Raw genomic sequence first — 18,073 nt, forward strand, 5'->3', positions numbered from 1 at the left:
AGGGTAGGAGGAAGAGTCTAGGGAGAAGCCTTTGCACTGAGAGGTAGGGTATTTTTAGAGGCAGGCTAAGGGGCTGTCGGGTTGTTAAGGGCAGAGTTAAAGGTACAGAACCTGTTCAGGCAGGCAAAACAAAGCATAGTGTGAGTGCACGCATGCTAGGTCACTTCAGTGGTGTCTGGCTCTTTGCAATCCCATGGACTGTAGCCCGCCAGGCTCCACTGCGCTTGGGATTCTCCAGGCAAGAAACTGGAGTGGGTTGCCATGCCCTCCTCCAGGGGATCTTCCACACCAGGGATCAAACCTGTGACTCTTACATGTTTCCTGCATCGGCAAGTGGGTTCCTTACCACTAGCGCCACCTGGCAAGCCCTAAAGCATAGCATATTGAGGGAGTTAAGGTCAGTACTCATGACTGATGCCCAGACAACTGAAGAGGAAGATAGAAAAGAGGGAGTCGGGGCCTCCATTGATGAAGAGCCTTTAAAAGTACCCTTAGGGGACTAACATCATCCTCCCAGCTGGGATTTCCCACAGGATGACATGGGCCCCACTGGTAGTTATCAATGTGCTGTTTCATGGTTTACAAATAATATTTTAAAGATGTTTAGCAGATTTCTTAAAAAAAAAAACAAACTAGGACTTCCCTGGTGGTCCAGTGGTTGGAAATCTACTTACCAATGAGGATTCGATCCCTGGTCTGGAAGGATCCCACCTGCCACAGGGCAGCTAAGCCTGTGCCTCACAACTACTGAGCCCACATTCTAGAACCCAGGAGATGCGACTACTGAGCCCATATGCTGCAAATACTGAAACCCACATGCCCTGGAGCCTGTGTTCCACAACAAGAGAAGCCACCACATGAGAAGCCTGTGCATCGCAACTGGAGAGTAGCCCTGCTCGCCACAACGAGAGAAAGCCCACACTGGAGAAAGCCCGCACGGGAGAAAGCCCACATGCAGCAACAAAGCCCAAACACAGCAACAAAGCCCAAACACAGCAACAAAGCCCAAACACAGCCATAAATAAACAAAGTTTTTAAAACTGAAAACAGAACTGCCATATGATCCTGCAATCCCATTCCTGGGCGTAGATCTGGAGAAAACCATAATTCAAAAAGATACATGCACCCCAGTGTTCACAGCAGCACTGTTTACAACAGCCAAGACATGGAAGCAACCTAAGCATCCATCAACCAATGAATGGATAAAGAAGGTGTGGTATAGATATGTTATGGACTATTACTCAGCCATAAAAAAGATTGAAATAATGCCATTTGCAGTAACATGGATAGACCTAGAGATTAGCATACTAAGTGAAATACGCTAGACAGAGAAAAACAAATATCAAATGATACTACTTACATGTGGACTTCTTTAAAAAATGATACAAATGAACTTATGTTCAGAAATAGACCCACAGACATAGAAAATGAACTTACGGTTACCAAAGGGGAAAGGAGTGGCAGAAGGGATAAAATAGGAATTTGATATACACACTACTATACATACTGAGTGATAATGTGCTGTGCTTAGTCACTCAGTCATGTCCGACTCTTTGCAAGCCCATGGACTGCAGCCCGACAGGTTCCTCTGTCCATGGGGATTCTCTAGGCAAGAATACTGGAGTGGGTGGCCATGCCCTCCTCCGGGGGAGCTTCCCAACCCAGGGATTTAACACAGGTCTCCTGCATTACGGGCAGATTCTTTACTGTCTGAGACACCAGGGAAGCCCTATAATACTGGAGTGGGTAGCCTATCCCTTTTCTAGAGGATCTACCCAACCCGGGAATCGAATCGAGGTCTCCTGCACTGCAGGCAGATTCTTTACCAGCTGAGCTACCAGGGAAGCCTAATCCATATAAATAGATCACCAACAAGGACAGGAAACTATACTCAATATTTTGTAATAACATGTAAGGGAAAAGATCTGAAAAAAATGTATGTATGTATAACTGAATCACTTGCTGTACACCTGAAACTAACTCAACATTGTAAATCAACTATACTTCAATAAAAAAATTTTTTTACGATTTTTAGTAGTTTGTATTTATTTTTGTACAAGTTAGAAAAATATGTAACTAGCAGCTTAAATCCAAAATGATATAGATACAAAAATTGTTTAAAGATAAAGTGAACACAGAACCATGGTGAGTTAGTCTATAGCAAAAGTTAGGGAAATACAAGAGAAATATTATATAGATACAGCAAAAATTAAGAAGGTGGCTTATAAATGATTAAAGTTTGAAAATGTTGGTAATAAGCAATGGGGAGTTGGTAGAAAGTTTTAAGTATGGACTATATCCTAAAGCACTGTTTTTGTGGGGCTTGGAGGTTGGGGAACTAGAGGCATTTATTAAGGGGGATTGCATTTCTCTTCCAGAACTAATGTAGACTACAAACTTTTTGAGTTCATGCTTCAGCATAAACTCTAATTTGAACCCTGAAGTCCTTAGACAATTCTGTAAGACCCTCCTTTCAATAATTTCAATAAATACCTATGGCTTCATTGTAATCTTGAACAACTGGATATATACTTAAGTGAATAATTTTGGTAGAAATGTGCAGTGGTCAAAATGACTTCTGTGGTGTAGAGTAATGAGACGCTAAACATGTCTATTGAATGCTAGTAATCTATGGAATTATTTAGTTAATTTGATTTACATAGACCCTGGTGACTAATTTTTAAAAATATATCTGGTACATTATATATTGGGCTTATCTGGTGGCTCAGTGGTAGAGAATCTTCCTGCAATGAAGGAGATGCAGTTCCTGTGTCAAGAAGATCCCCTGGAGAAGGAAATGGCAACCTACTCCAGTATTCTTCCCTGGGAATTCCCATAGACAGAGGAGCCTGGCAGGCTACAGTCCATGGGGTTGTACACACACGACTTAGTGACTAAACAACAACATTATATATTAATCATGTTTTTTTTTAAATTTTCTATATTTCATGATAATTTGGTATCAGGGGCCTTGTGGACTGAGGAGGACCTACCCATTCCAGGATTAGCTAATTCCTAGAGATATTAAACAATGTGCTTGTAAGCATACCTTTCATAAGCAAACCAATCCATGCTGAGTCAATACTCCCACCCAGCTCCTTTAATCAGGCACCTGCAATCTGGGACTCTACCCCCTGCCCTCAGTCACCTGAGAGTCACCCCTCACTCCTTCTGCCTCCTGACTAAACCTGCTGCTTCTCCAGTGGTCCTGCATGGCTTGGTGTATCTTTTCTTCTTGGGAACTATAAGCAAAATACCCCTTTCAAAAACAGTTGTATCTGTGTCTGTTATCTTACCATATTTGACTAAAACAGGATTCTGGGTACAAATATTTCTTAAATGAATCAGTAAATGACTATCTCTACCCACTTAAAACATATCTCTCTTTTACCTTAATTAATTTTTCTCATGTGGTTAAAAGACATTTTCATTATTAATAGTTCTCTATGGTAATCATCTTCTCATGCAACCAAGGATTAGATTTGCAAGAAATCTGAGCTCAGAGTAACCTACACATGGCCAAATGACACCAAGAAACCATGACCTGCAAGGCAGCAGTATTTCTTGGTTCCGGGAAGAAATCCAAAAAGGAATTGTCCCCAGTCAACAAAACCATTTTTGTGTATCTTCCTACATGAGATATTGTTTTTGTATGCCAGAGTAGATTAACTGGTGTAACAAACAACCCTAAATCTCAATTGCATATGATAATAAAATTTATTTCTTAATCACCAAAATCCAGTGCAGGTGTTAATAGCTGGACAGCTCTCCCGGCTGCCTCCATGACTCAGTAATCAAGGATTCCTTCATCATGTGATGCTTCCAGTTTCAAAATGTGGCCCTTAAAGTCACCAGAGAAGGTGAGACAATTATGGAAAAGGCTTATAAGATACGTATTCAACTCTACACATAAATGGCCATCAAAATGTCTACATACATTTTATTGGTGAGAAGTAGTCGTAACCCCCCTAACCCTTCCAAAGATGCCAGGGACTAGGAAATAATCTCTAACTTACCTGCAATCACTTTGCACTAAAAAAGAGGAGCTCAAATCTTCAACAGTCAGTAGACTTTTTCTCATTATTTCAAGACATGTGACCCACACCTGCATCCTGGTGACAGAGTAACTATGGGTTGGTCAAGTGATAATGCAAACCAGTGGTTTTTAACTGCTTGGGAGATTGTGAATCTGATAAAATTTATGGACTCTCTCCCTGGAATAACATATAAGTATAATAAACACACACCATTCTCACAGAACTTCAAGAGCTTCATGGACGTCCTAAATAGCCCATCACTGAAGTAATTAGAGGGCCATAAACCTATACTCTTGGTGTAACTGGTATATTTGGCTTGAGTTATATTTTGAACAGTGTTGTAAATCATGAACCATTGACAAACTTAGATTATTTTTCTTGCTGGATTGAGTTTTTAAATGTAAATGCTATAACTAAGAGATCCAGAATATCAGCAATGTGTCATCCAACTTTCAGATGCCAGTTTTGTGCTGAGCAGAAATTTTTCTCTCTACTACTGCAAAAGAGTTTATGTTGGTATCCTGCCATCCATTTGCCACTCTCCAATCCATTTTACATGCCAACCAGAGTGATATCTAAAAATTCTAATTTTTTGATGTCACTCCCTCCTAAAGACCTTTCAGAGGATAAAGACGTAACCCCTTAACATGGTGTGCTGTTTCATTTTTCACTCCCTCCAACTGGCCTTTCTTTCCCTCCCTCCCACCTCAGGCCTTTGCACTTGCCTCTGCAGCATCTGTAAGTTGCTTTCCTTTCATTCTGTATATATATAGTTAACTTCCATTCTTCCTCCAGATCTCAGCTCAACTTTCATTTCCTCAGAGAAGCCTTCATAGACACATCGAGTAAGTCATGTCTCCCATATGTTCTTAGAGCACCCTGTAAATTTTCCTCCTAGTGATCATCATCGTTTATAAGTATGTGTGACTATTTGATTTGTCTGTGTCATTACCACTCAAAAGGAAGGTCCATGAGGGTACAAACTGTAAGTTCCTGGTGCCACAACTCAGCACTTGGCTTAGCACATGGACTATAATGGGCATTCATTATTTACTGAATACTGGATGAATGAGGATGAGTAAATGAACTACTGTTGCCTATGGTGTTTACACTATATCTTGAGAAAGAAAGAGCAAAGTGATGAAGGGTCTTAAAATCAAATTATTTTCTCATTCTGAGAAGTGAATAGAATAACCAAGTTAGTGAATGGTATGATTTTAAGGAACTTCATAGTTAGGCAATGACTTTACTGTGCTGTACAGCAATCTCTTCTCTTAGATAACATCTAATACAATAGAAGAAACAGGCAGTAAAACATGTGTCTATCATTATTTTATATTTACCATAAAGGGAAGGGCTCATTGATGGAGTAAGGGCACTCCCATTGCTCTTACTCCATCAATACAAGGAACTGGTAAGTAAGAGATTGTTGGATTAATCCAGGAAGATTTCCTGAGGGAGACAGTTTGAAGGCCTCTTTATGACACTCCTTTATTGAAATATACTTGTAGCATGAATGCCAACAAAAGATTTTCCCCACAAATCTTCCTTTCCAGCTTTTCTGTGTTGTTATCACAAGGGTAAAGCCATAAATTATGAGAAAGGTGGCAAGGCAAAGATTGGGATGCCGTTTTAGTTCCCAAGCAGAGAATAAGACTTGACTTTATTATATATATATGTGTGTGTGTATATATAAAATACTGAATATATATATATACATATATATAAAATACTGAAAATATAATTGATTTATCATCTTGTGTTAGTTTCTGGTATACAGTAAAGTGATTCAGTTAAATACATATTTGTAAATGTATATATATATATATAGAATATAAAAAGATTGTATATATAAAGAGTATATAAATGTATTCTTATATTCCTTATAAATATATCCATACATATATATTCTTTTTCAGATTCCTTTTATTATAATTTATTATAAGCTTTGAATACAGTTCTTTGTGCTAGATGGTAGGACCTTCCCCTGCTTCCATCCCGGTTTCCCCTCTGACAACTGTAAGCTTGTTTTCTATGAGTCTATTTCTGTTTTGTAAATAAGTTCCTTTGTATCATTTTTTTAGATTCCACACATAAGTGACATCATATAATAAAACTTGTCTTTCTCTATCTGACTTCCTTCATTTAGTATATAATTTCTAGGAATATCCATGTTGCTGCAAATGGCTTTATTTCACTCTTTTTATGGCTGAGTAGTAAGTAGTCCATCACACACCTATGCCACACCTTCTTTATGCATCCAACTGTTGCTGGACATTTAGGTTTTTCCATTTTGGGCTATTGTAAATAATGCTGCTGCGAACATTGTGGTGAATGGTATCTTTTCAAATTAGTTTCCTCTGGATTTATGCCCAGGAGTGGAATTGCTGGATCATATGGAGAACAAAACTTTAAATAGTCGTGTCTCATACTCTCTCTGGTAGGTGTTTATTATTTTTTTAAATAGTCACTGGTTTCCACATGGGAGGATTTTACATTCCTACAAATCTCAGTCATGTGGTTTTTCTCTGGCAAATGACACAGCAGTGGCAGTGACCTACAGAGAAGCTTTGAGGGCTGCTGTGAGGTTCCACCACCTCTCTCTTTTCCCTCGGACACAAGGCCCACCATGTCCTCAATGAAGCTCTACCAACCTGGATGTCGAGGCGAAGAAGATGAGGAACAGAGCCCTAACTGACCTACCGCCCACGTGTGACATGACTGACGCGTTAGCTTTTATTCCTGTAAGGCGCGGGATACTTGAGGGTTTGCTAAGTGCAACATTACCCAGAACAAGACCACTGATAAACTCTCCTTCACAAAAACTCTATATAATTCAACTCAAATTTAGAGCTATACGCCTAGTGAAAAGATAATCATTCCTATTTGGGTGGGCCATTTTTATCCAAGTGCCCAGCATCAAAAAGCACAGCGGAAGTCACAAGGGAGAAAGTGGAATTCTCAACTGCTGGAGCCACTGGTCTAATTTCTGCATTCGCTGACTGGAGAGACGGGGAAGCCAGCTTGCCTTGTAGCTCACTACTGGATGTCCAGGAAGATTCCACTTTAGCTAGAGAGGAACGCTAACAACAGATGCCTCGCAACTAGATGAGGATTTCCTTTCCGGGGAAGGAAAATTAGTGAATAAATAAACCCACTAATATTACTTTAAAAGAAAGAAAGCTGAGTCAGATCTCATCATAATATAATTTTTTAACAGTATCATCTCATAAAGAAATTTAAAAAAACTTATTCAAGACAAAAAACTGTTTATAAAAATTGGCTAAGTTCTTGCATGGACTACTCAGTTGGCTCAAGTGGTAAAGAATCTGCCTGCCAATGCTGGGGCTGCAGGAGACCCAGGTTCAACCCCTGGGGTTGGGAAGATCCCCTGGAGGAGGAAATGGCAACCCATTCCAGTATTCTTGCTGCAGGGGTCACAAAGAGTCAGACACACGACTGAGCATATAGGCAGAAGTTCTTGCCTAACACTCTTTCTTCCTCTTGTCTCCTTTCCACTTCCTCCTGTTACTGCTCCTCTTCTCTTCTCTTTCTCTCTTGTCCTTGCCTCAAATCTACTCATGGCCATCTTTGAAAGATGCAAAGATGACAGATATAAATATACACAGACATACAGAATTTTAGATGTATCCCTATTGAAAGCAAAAGATTAATACACCACTTATTTCTAGGGATTCAGTTAATAATTCAAAAACATTGAAAGAATTTGCTTAACCCTAAACCTCTAAAGCTTGAAAAACTCTCTTAAAATGGCTTGAAATTTAAGAGATTTTTGACACTTTCTCTAAAGTATGCTAAAGTATATTCCCATTTCCCCCAGGGTTAGCTGGCCATGAACACTTTAACTCAGCTTCATAAGTTTTCCTTGAGTGCCTGCTAGGACCATAAATTCTTCATGTACAACTTTCAGTTTGAAAGTACAGGTTATCTTACTGAAGAGCCTTTGTGTCATGAACCTTTTATCCCAAGATCAATTCCAGTTTAACAGCACTCCCGCGACACATGCACACTAATATTCCTAAATTTGAATTTTGGTATACATTACCAATTATTACTTCCTATTGTCAAGCAATACTGTCCACCTCTAAAATGTGGAAAGTTTTTTAAAAGCTGTATGTGCCAAGCTAGATTTACCATTTAATCATTCAAGTCACTTTCTGGAAGCTGAGCATCTATGTGTAATTCAGACACCTTGGTGTTTAGTCCCTGTGAAACCCATTTAAAACTAGGAGTAGAAGCAGTTAGATTTATGTGCCATGGTGTCTGAATCTGCAAAGGTTTTCTGGTAATCTGAGGAGTCATACTAAATATTTTGTATTTACTTTTGTACTCGGCAAATATTTTTTAAATTTGTGATATAGGGCAAAGAGTCCTGGATATTGGGTTGGAACATAGGGATTTCTAAAAGGATTTTATATATAATATTTTTGTAACCTAATGAAAAATGTAAACGATTTACAATTTCATGACCATGAATACAATGAACTATTCTTTGTTCTGAATTGCCCTAGTCCAACGTGAATGATTATAATTAGATAGATCTTCAAAGCCAATTATATATATGTATATATGAGAGAGAGTTGATTTTTCATAGTGGTTCTATGGTTTAAAACCACCAAGAGAAAGGGAGCATTGCAAAATACTCCAAATATAATACAGTGCATCAGTTAAGCAATACATGAAGCATATAATGATGATAATTCCTGGGTATGTCAACCAGGAAACAGAAAAGCTGGTTGTTAAGTTGCCTCACCAGGAGAGTAATGACCCTGTTTAGCTTGGGTAGGTCATTCCCTCTCCCAGCTCAGACTGTGAGGGAAGACAAAACAGGTTTGCTGAGCTGGCTCTTTTCTTTAATACCAGATGACAAGTAAGACAGAGCCTTCAGATATCTGTGTCATCAAAACCGCAGAACCCCCAGTTTATGACTTTAGAGAACACTAAGCGACCAAAGGTTAGAACTGAGCAGAACGATTTGACATCTTGTAGTTTATTCTATTCATTTTTAATGATGCGATTACTAAGGCCCAGAGACAGGGGTACCTTGTTCCCCAGTACCAATAAAGCAATAACAAACATACAGAAAGGATCATGCCCTACTCTGTCACTTCTAGCACAGAGCTTTCCTCTCTCCCATGTCATTTGGCAACAGCTACCATTTCCCAAAACTGAACCCAGGAGTAAAAAGCATAAAATGTGAACTTTTTACTGGTATTAAAAATTTAAACTGTAGTGTATCTCTTGGAAATTTTAAATCTAGTAGCAATAACAAAAATGAAGTTTTATTATAAAAGTTTCAAGTATGTTCATTTTTTCCCCTCTGCTATAGGAAAAAGGACTTGCTACTCATAAATCAAGCTACCAAGATAACTTCGTAAATTATCTTCTGTTTGGGGTAACTTCGCATTACTCCTATCCATTCTGAAAACTCCTTAAAGGATTATAGTAAGATATAGCAAAAAAAAAAAAAAAAAAGACATGGTTTTATCACAAAATTATCTCTAAACCAGAAGTGCTGAGTTAATTTGACTTTTCTTATTATCAGACAATGTTAGAACATAATTTTTCCTATAATTAAATCTGAATATAAATTAAGAGCTATTGTTCAAGTATATATATCATGTGGCTATAAAATTTGAAATGGAGTCTTATAAACATTTAAGTGAATTCAAACATACAAAAAATTACTATTAGGTCAAGAGACCACAAACCCAACATTGTCACAATTTTTGTTGATATAACACTTGCTTTTTTGGAAATCACCTTTACAGCAATAAACTTGCATAATCAAATTTAGTCTGATTCATAAGTCACACCCTGTGTTTCATCAAAAATCTATGGCCTTTTTTAAAATCACTGATGTTTTTCTACAGACTCAGCTCCTAATTATTTCCTACTATTAAAAAAATGAAATTTGTCTTCAAAGGGCAACCATCTGTTACCAACCAAGATCACTTGGAAAGAATATTGATCAGATTCTCTAAAATATTTAAAGAAAATCTGATTGGCCATGATAAAAACACTGGGATAAGTACATGGCTTTCCAATCTTGACTACAGGAAGAGATAGCTTTCATCAATATGAACACACTTTGGCACACTTCTTAAAAGTCAGTCTTTTTCACTTAAATAACCAAGATCATGCTTGCATGAGTATACCTCTAAGTTTTTTCTAAAAGTGGTTTGAAGCCAAAGCTGAAAAATATTCTGCTATACATCTTAGACTATTACTTCTCTTACTCTCTGTGGAGAAAAAGCAGAAACATTTAAGCTGTAATGATTTTCATCTGCTCAGTGCAGCCACAATGCAGAGATCTCAATTGCTTAATGTTTGAAATATAAAAATTCAAATGTGTACTTTACATATGTGTGTGCATGAATATGTGTGGCTAAGGATGTGGGGGAAGTTATTTGTGGTTTAATTATTCTTAGTAAAAAAAAAGTTTCTTCAACCTGCTCCAAAACAACTATTCCAACTAATCTGTGCTGGAGCTCTTTGGGGAAATTTGGAGAGGAGAGAAAGCCTTTCATTTCCCCTTTCTCCACTAGCCAACATCCTCCTTACCTCCTCCAGATACCCTGACTCAGCATGGGCTGCAGACTCAGAGCCTCCGCAGTGACTAGGTTGCCCTTTCCTCCTGGAGGTCGGGCTGCTGTCTGAATAGAAGTAGAAAAGCTGTGGGCATCACCTAAGAAAGGACAGTTCCCTCTTTCTCTTAGAACTACATCCTGAAAACCCAGAAAGAGGAAAAGCCAGAACTTTCCCCGTAGTCCAGTCATTAAGACTTCACCTTCCAATGCAGGGGGTGCTGGTTTGATCCCCAATTGGGGAGCTAAGACCCCACAAGACTCATGGCCAAAATATCAAAATATAAAACAGAAGCAATGCTGTAATAGAGTCAATAAAGACTCTAAAAACAGTCCACATTAAAAATCTTTTAAAAAAATAAGTAAGTAAAATAGATAACCAACAAGGACCCATTGTATAGCACAGGAAGTGTGAAGTGAAGTGAAGTCGCTCAGTCGTGTCCAACTCTTTGTGACCCCACAGACTGTAGCCTATCAGGCTCCTCTGTCCATGGGATTCTTCAGGCAAGAGTACTGGAGTAGGCTGCCATTTCCTTCTCCAATAGCACAGGAAACTGTTCAATATTCTGTAACAACCTAAATGGTGAAAGAATTGAAGAAGAATAGAAAAAAATAAATAAAATTTTAAATTAAAAAAAAAATAAAAGCATAGGAAAGCAGACCACATGCCAGGTTGGTGGGCAATAGAATATAGGGAAGGTTCTCAGATGAGGCTCTGGAGTCAAGGTGGCTGGAACTGAATGCTAACTCTGAGCTTCCTTTGTGAACCTAGACAAGATCTATAGATTATCTATGCCTCGGTTTCATCATCTGTAAAATGGGTATAATACTGCCTATATTATAGAGTTATTCTGTGAAAGTGTTGCACTCAATATGCCAGCAAATTTGGAAAACTCAGCAGTGGCCACAGGATTGGAAAAGGTCCGTTTTCATTCCAATCCCAAAGAAAGGCAATGCCAAAGAATGCTCAAACTACCGCACAATTGCACTCATCTCACAACGCTAGTAAAGTAATGCTCAAAATTCTCCAAGCCAGGCTTCAGCAATACATGAACCGTGAACTTCCTGATGTTCAAGCTGGTTTTAGAAAAGGCAGAGGAACCAGAGATTAATTGCCAACATCTGCTGGATCATGGGAAAAGCAAGAGAGTTCCAGAAAAGCATCTATTTCTGCTTTATTGACTATGCCAAAGCCTTTGACTGTGTGGATCACAATAAACTGTGGAAAATTCTGAAAGAGATCGCAATACCAGACCACCTGATCTGCCTCTTGAGAAATTTGTATGCAGGTCAGGAAGCAACAGTTAGAACTGGACATGGAACAACAGACTGGTTCCAAATAGGAAAAGGAGTTCGTCAAGGCTGTATATTGTCACCCTGTTTATTTAACTTATATGCAGAGTACATCATGAGAAACGCTGGACTGGAAGAAACACAAACTGGAATCAAGATTGCCGGGAGAAATATCAATAACCTCAGATATGCAGATGACACCACCCTTATGGCAGAAAGTGAAGAGGAACTAAAAAGCCTCTTGATGAAAGTGAAAGAGGAGAGTGAAAAAGTTGGCTTAAAGCTCAACATTCAGAAAACGAAGATCATGGCATCCGGTCCCATCACTTCATGGGAAATAGATGGGTAAACAGTGGAAATAGTGTGAGACTTTATTTTTCTGGCCTCCAAAATCACTACAGATGGTGATTGCAGCCATGAAATTAAAAGATGCTTACTCCTTGGAAGGAAAGTTACGACCAACCTAGATAGCATATTCAAAAGCAGAGACATTACTTTACCAAAAAAGGTTCGTCTAGTCAAGGCTATAGTTTTTCCTGTGGTCATGTATGGATGTGAGAGTTGGACTGTGAAGAAGGCTGAGCGCCGAAGAATTGATGCTTTTGAACTGTGGTGTTGGAGAAGACTCTTGAGAGTCCCTTGGACTGCAAGGAGATCCAACCAGTCCATTCTGAAGGAGATCAGCCCTGGGATTTCTTTGGAAGGAATGATGCCAAAGCTGAAACTCCAGTACTTTGGCCACCTCATGAGAAGAGTTGACTCATTGGAAAAGACCCTGTGCTGGGAGGGATTGGGGTCAAGAGGAGAAGGGGACGAAGAGGATGAGATGGTTGGATGGCATCACTGACTCGATGGACGTGAGTCTGAGTGAACTCTGGGAGTTGTTGATGGACAGGGAGGCCTGGCGTGCTGCGATTCATGGGGTTGCAAAGAGTCGGACACGACTGAGCGACTGATCTGATCTGATGTCATAGAGTCATTTTAACAGTTTTTGGTACATAATGGGCACTCAATCAATGTTAACGAAAGTTCTTTATTAAAGACTATCATCTATTGAGAGCTTACTGTGTTTCCAGATCAGATCAGATCAGTCGCTCAGTCGTGTCTGACTCTTTGCGACCCCATGAATCGCAGCACGCCAGGCCTCCCTGTCCATCACCAACTCCTGGAGTTCACTGAGACTCACGTCCATTGAGTCAGTGATGCCATCCAGCCATCTCATCCTCTGTCGTCCCCTTCTCCTCCTGCCCCCAATCCCTCCCAGCATCAGGGTCTTTTCCAATGAGTCAACTCTTCTCATGAGGTGGCCAAAGTACTGGAGTTTCAGCTTTAGCATCATTCCTTCCAAAGAAATCCCAGGGCTGATCTCCTTCAGAATGGACTGGTTGGATCTCCTTGCTGTCCAAGGGACTCTCAAGAGTCTTCTCCAACACCACAGTTCAAAAGCATCAATTCTTCGGTGCTCAGCCTTCTTCACAGTCCAGCTCACATCCATACATGACCACAGGAAAAACTATAGCCTTGACTAGACGAACCTTTGTTGGCAAAGTAATGTCTCTGCTTTTGAATATGCTATCTAGGTTGGTCGTAACTTTCCTTCCAAGGAGTAAGCGTCTTTTAATTTCATGGCTGCAGTCACCATCTGTGTTTCCAAGCACGCAGTTAATATAGCTCACACTTTCCTTAGAATTCTTCTCATGGATTTCTATTTTCCAAAGTGAAATCAATTCTCAACTAGCTATTTAGTGCTTCCTTTCTTTGGTTAGCGCAGTCATTAGCTGATAGCACACAGAAACATGTCATTTTAATCTTTTGTAACAGGAAATTTTATACTCTTCAACACACATGCCCACTCCTTGAATGTATAAAATGAGAATTTAACAATCACGAAAAAATGTATAGCCTTCACTCACCCAAACTGCACCTGCATTGTTTCATTCTTCAGTTTCAGCCAAGATAACTCACATCCTAAAAGAAAAGGCAGGACAGAAACCAGAAGTCATGACAACCCATTCCACCCAACTCCTAAGCATGGTTACTGAGCTAAATATATTGAGGCTCTATGGCAGTAAGGATTGTACATCCTGCCAAGACAGCCACTGCCATGACAGCAATTGTGAAAAGCTGGTGACCTTGCTAGAGACTGCAAGAGAGACTGTGTGAAGATACTTTGTGAGCTGTCAGGATGGAGTCCCAGGGCCTGTTTAAGAAACCAAGGCTTCAGTGGAGATACCTCATCCTTTTGTAAATGAAAGGGCAGTGGTTTCCTTCCAACTCCTTTAGTGGCTTTCTTCAAGCTGCCTCAGCTCCAGAGCCTGAATCTAATTGCAGATATTTTTCATTTGTTCACCAACCACTATACTGACAATGGCAATTCAGGCCCAGGAACTTACTTACAGCATATCCAAATTATCTACTCTTCTGGAAAGCCATTTTGAAACCAGATTTTAAAGGAAGTAGAATTTTGGAAGGGACCCACAATCCTGTTTTGCATCTTCAGGAAAACAGCTTCCCTGTAATCCCTTCATTAAAAAAAAAGTTCTCATGGATTAATCTCCCTTAGGCAGGTATAATGACTGGTATTTCAACTCCATAAACAATTCAACTGTAATAAATAAACTAAAATAATGATAATAATATTTTAATAACTATACATTTTACATGATCAATATCTTTCTTTTATTCTTTATAAACTGCTTTCTTATATGTAAGATCTCTACCTTCCCATTCCTATCACTATTTCCCACCAGCTCTGATAAGAAAACACTCTCAATAACTCTGAGAAATGGCTAGTGGGATTATTCTAAAGGACATAATTGCAGCTACTGAGAAAGAGACTCAATGTAATTAAGATTAAATTAGGATAAAATTGTTTTCAGAGACTGATAATTATACCGTGGGCTTCAAAATAACCAAATCTAGTGCCTGTAACCTCACCCAGACTGAGGGCAGGTGCCTTCCCACACATCTGCCATATTGCTTCACTGTATCTTGAAGTGTGGCCAATCATAGTTTTGTGGATTTTTTTCCCACACTGGCACACAATTATATTTATCTAAGATAGTTTATATATTTGCAAATGATAGCCTTTACAAGGGCTGATGTCTATTGAGAAAATTAACCTGTATACTACTGTTGGAAATGCTGCTCCCTCTCTCTGGGAAGTGTCTTTTAATTGCTTTCTCACCTCAACAGCTTTATTCCCTCATTGCCTTCATTCAGGGCAACCCAAACTATATTGCTAGTGCTTACCAACAGTTATAACCCCTTCTTCTTGCCGGGCACAGAGTTAGGTAAAATTTTTCAGACTCTTTTTTTTTTTTTAAACCATAGCAGGGTACCTATGGCTTAGATCTTGACAACAGAACATATACAGAAGTGATGGGTACCATGTCCAGTCCTGGGTCATTAGAACCTCCTACTCATGACCTGTGCTCTCTTTTCTTGTCTGAATGGACCTAGAGTAGATAGTGGAGCCTTCAGATGGAAGGACTTGGGTTCCTGAATGATTGTGCTGAACAGAGTCTATGCCACTGAAGCCTACCAGTTCACACTGAACTATGAAGTAAGTAGGGCTTCCCAGGTGGCACTAGTTGTAAAGAACCCATCGGTCAATGCAAAAGACATGAGATGCAGGTTCAATCACAGGGTTGGGAAAATCCCCTGGAGGAGGGCATGGCAACCCACTTCAGTATCCATACCCGAAGAATTCCATGGACTGAAGAGCCTGGTGGGTTACAGTCCATGGACTCGCAAAGAGTCAGACATGACTGAACTGACTTAGCTCTCTCGTGCACATGATGTAAGAAATAAATCTTTGTTGTGTTAGGAAACTGAGAACTGACACTGAAGGGTTCATCTGGTACAGGAACTAGCATTGTTTATCAAAGACAGCTATTTTTTTTTTTTCATTTTCTTCTGTCTCTCCATTTCCACAGTCATCTCACATTTTCCTCCATTTCTTCCTTTTTTCATTTATACTGCAAAGAATTACTGTGTGCCCAACATACATGCTAGTAACAGAGTACACTGCACATTATCTGTGTTCAAAGTAGCTGAAATGAACAATCAACCACCTTACAATTCGACAAGCACAGTTATGTAGGTCTACTAATTGTTTAGGAAAAGTCTCAGCAAACTACAATCTGGCTGTTTTGGTAAATTAAATTTTATGGGGACATAGCCGAGCTTATTCATTTACATCTTATCTGTAGTGTAGTGATCTTGGAACCTGCAAGACAGCAAGAATGATCAAAAAAGTCTTGTGAACTGCAGCTTTCTTACTTCACTAGCTGAGTTGAATAGTGCTGACAGAGAAGGGCCTACAAAACAAAGTATTTTCTTGCCCTTAGCAGACAAAGTTTAAGAAAAAGCTTTAAAGATTTTGGAAAGGATTCTCAAAGGAGAGTATGCATGAAATGGGTTCTGGAGTTCACTGTAGTAGAAAAAGAGGAAAAGTGCATTCTAGGGAGGGACAATAATAGCCAAGCAAAACTATGTAAGTTTAAAGGTTACTCAGCCCTGAGAAAACACACAAGGGGGAGTGATCATCCCCCTAGATCACCACTTACTAGTGGGAAGGGGCAACAGGGAGCATCAGGCCAAAGGGAGATGTTGTGAAATAAGCAAACCTGTTGACCTCAGACCCTTCATCCTATCTGGGTACCAAATTTTAATAAATAATTTATTATAATAAATAATATTTAATATTATATCAATACTAAATTTATTATAATAATTAATATTTAATATTATATCAATACTAAATAGCTACAAGCTCAACAATAGATCAGTGAGCTGTAAGTCTTCATCTACCACTTATCAATAAACTGTTACATAGTTCTGTTCCCAGGTAATCTTACACAGACACAAAAGACCTTTTCATATATGGTAATCATAAGAAATATTTAGACAAAATAAAAATCATACTTCTCTATGAGATGTGCAAAGAGTGGCAGGTGCAAGGAAGACTTGATGAACTGAATTTCACAGAATATGCCTTCTTAGATAAACAGAGTAAGTTCCCACACCTGGATGTGAGCACATGATCTGGGTAGAGGAGGACAGAGGAGCCAGCTTGTTGTAGTTTGGGATGTTTTGAGTGAAAAATAAATCAGACAAATGTTATTCAACAGTGAAGCCTAGCAGAGAAGACTAGAGCCTGAATGAGTCCTAGATGAAAAACTAATTGCTCAGTCTGACAGCGCTCTCCTTGACATACCCCCAGATTATAATGAGAGGGAGACTGGAAGAAAAAACATAATTACAAAGTCTCTCACATTCTCATGATGCTCAAATTCTAGAGATCCTCCAGATTTTGATTCAAAGATGAAACTACAGCCTAACCTCCTCCCAGCTCAAATACAGACAAGGTCAAAAAGTCTGTGAAGGAAGTTGGGAATGTGGTTAACCATAGGTGATATGATATAATGAAAGCTGTGATTCAGTACCAACTGAACACCCCTATAGGAGAGAGATGAATTACTAGTCCCTCACTGTAATCAAAAAACAAAAGAAAGAATTTACACTCTCTGGATAATAAAACAAACAAAAAATAATGTACCTCAGTCTCCACTGTTCGTTTCTATGTCCAGAAAACAGTCAGAAATTATGAGACACGCAAAGAAAAAGGAAAATATTTAAGAAGAAAAGCATAGCCTATTCAGACTGACAGGCGATCTAACTATTGGAATTAGCATACATAGATTTTTATTAATAAACTAATTATTTTCCCCCTTTTCATCATAGGGCACTGGAATGCAAAAGTAGGAAGTCAAGAGATACCTTGAAAATAGGCAAGTTTGACCTTGGAGTACAAAATGAAGCAGGGCAAAAGCTAACAGAGTTTTGCCAAGACAACACACTGGTCATAGCAAATATCCTCTTCCAGCAACACAAGAGATGATTCTAAAACATGGACATCAGCAGATGGTGAATACTGAAATTAGATTGATTATCTTCTTTGCAGCCAAAGATGGAGAAGTTCTACACAGTCAGCAAAAATACGACCAGGAATTGCCTGTGGCTAAAATTATCAGCTCCTTATTGCAAAATTCAGGCTCAGATTGAAGAAAATAGGGAAAATGACTAGGTCATTCAGATATGACCTAAATCAAATCCCTTATGATTATACAG

At 39.1% G+C, this 18,073-nt stretch overlaps 1 long non-coding RNA gene across 1 annotated transcript in view; it reads right to left on the minus strand.

Moving 5' to 3' along the window:
* Window positions 1–13,071: 13,071 nt before the first annotated feature.
* Window positions 13,072–18,073, minus strand: part of LOC132345247 (uncharacterized) — a 178,518-nt gene continuing 173,516 nt past the window's right edge. The window contains exon 3 of the long non-coding RNA XR_009494469.1: window positions 13,072–13,906. This is a non-coding gene — a long non-coding RNA (uncharacterized lncRNA). The remainder of the gene's footprint in view (window positions 13,907–18,073) is intronic.

The sequence above is a fragment of the Bos taurus genome, chromosome 5 (genome assembly GCF_002263795.3).
Source record: "Bos taurus isolate L1 Dominette 01449 registration number 42190680 breed Hereford chromosome 5, ARS-UCD2.0, whole genome shotgun sequence".
Lineage (NCBI taxonomy): Eukaryota > Metazoa > Chordata > Mammalia > Artiodactyla > Bovidae > Bos > Bos taurus.